Genomic DNA, 1,741 nt, shown 5'->3' with positions numbered 1-1,741 from the left:
TGGGAGACACCCCACCATGGTAACATCTTTTCATTTTTCTCTTTTGTAAATATGGTAGAATTAGTTTAATTTCATGTTTTGTTTAGTTAAGTTGAGTTTAATTGGTAGTATAGTATGTTAAATAAGGTTCTATGGTGTTTTGGTAACTGTTTGGAGGTTTGGAATGCCTGGATTGGTGCAAAAACATAGAAAATTTTTGAAAACAGAGCACCATCCACGCGTGCGCACAATACACGCACACGCGTGCATCAAGCATTTTGGACCATGCACGCACGTGCGCCATGCACGCGTACGCATGGATTGAGAAGTTCCACCTTCCATACCTTGAGCCGAGAGTTAGGCCTCCACTATGTGGAAATTGGGCCTGAGGCACAAACCAATTCACGCATACGCACACCTGCCGCGTACGCGCCACTCTCGTAATAAGCCATCGACGCAGACGCACCTTGTGCGCGTACGCGTCGCATCCATTGCACCACCATCCGCGCACGCGCGCCATGCGCGCTTACGCGCGGATGTCCTTCTTTCACTACATTTCTTTTCTTCTCCTCCTTCCATTTCTTTTCCTTCTCCTTTCTTCTTCCCTTTCTCTACCCCTCATCCAACACTTCCAAATACCATTGATAACCATTTATTTTAGTTAACTAATTAGTTAGTTAGTTAGTTGATAGTTAGTTTTAGTTAATTTCTATTTTATTTTCTCTTCTTCATTGTAAGTGTTGGATTGTTATCCTTGTTTACCATTAATTGCTGCTGAGAATTAAAAAGGGATGTTATCTTAACATCATTGTGTTTATAATCTTTGTTGGATTTTATTGTTGAGGTTATATTTTGCTACTTGGTTTTGAGTTCTTCATGCTTACCTTTTAAGAATACCAAGTGAGGAGAATTGCCTTCGAGCTTGTAACTCTTCTTGAATTGCATGATTTGGCCACCATGTGATTTGAGCCTTATTTTGTGATTAGGCAATTTCTTGATGGATGTTGTGCATTTACCTTAATGCATTTTGTTTCATGATTACATGCATCCATATGTGTTTGACTTGAATGCTTTCATACTTCTTTAATGCTTGTTTTACCTTACAAGTTCACTTAAAGCATCTCAAGCACACTAGGACAAGTGAAGTGCATGATTCTTTTGTGACATAGCTTTTTATGCTAATGTGTGTTCTAAACTGCGCAATCTAGAATTCACACACGTATTTGTCATTAATGTCACACTCACCTCATTCTAGTGATTTACCTCATTCCAACAATGTATGCTTCCTTGCTTTTGTTTTCTCATCTTATGGTGTTATACTTTTGTTTTTCATGAACAATGCACCACAAGCAAACATGGAAGCGGAAGAAAGAACACGCAGCAATCCGAAGAGTCGCCGTACCCCTTTGCTCATCTTTGAGTGCACCGAGGACGGTGCAAACTTTTAAGTGTGGGGAGGTCGTCCGACCGGTCGGCAATTTTGGGTGACAAGTTTCTAATTCCAACACTTTTGCATTTCATTCTAGGATTTTAGGATTTTTACTTGCATTTTCTTATTTTTGCATATGTATACACAATAAGCTTAGTCAAAATAATGAATTTTTTCAAGATTTCTATCTATAGGGCACCAATTGATTTGAGTGAAAGCTTTTCATATAACTTGCTTGAATTATATATCTTGTGGATCATGTTTTTGAGCTACGAACACAAGCAAGTGAGATTTGAACCTAATGGTGTGGTTACATCTTATAACCACTTATTT

This window comes from Arachis duranensis, chromosome 6 (assembly GCF_000817695.3).
Source record: "Arachis duranensis cultivar V14167 chromosome 6, aradu.V14167.gnm2.J7QH, whole genome shotgun sequence".
In the NCBI taxonomy this organism is placed as follows: domain Eukaryota; kingdom Viridiplantae; phylum Streptophyta; class Magnoliopsida; order Fabales; family Fabaceae; genus Arachis; species Arachis duranensis.
Note: the sequence above shows the minus strand (reverse complement) of the source record.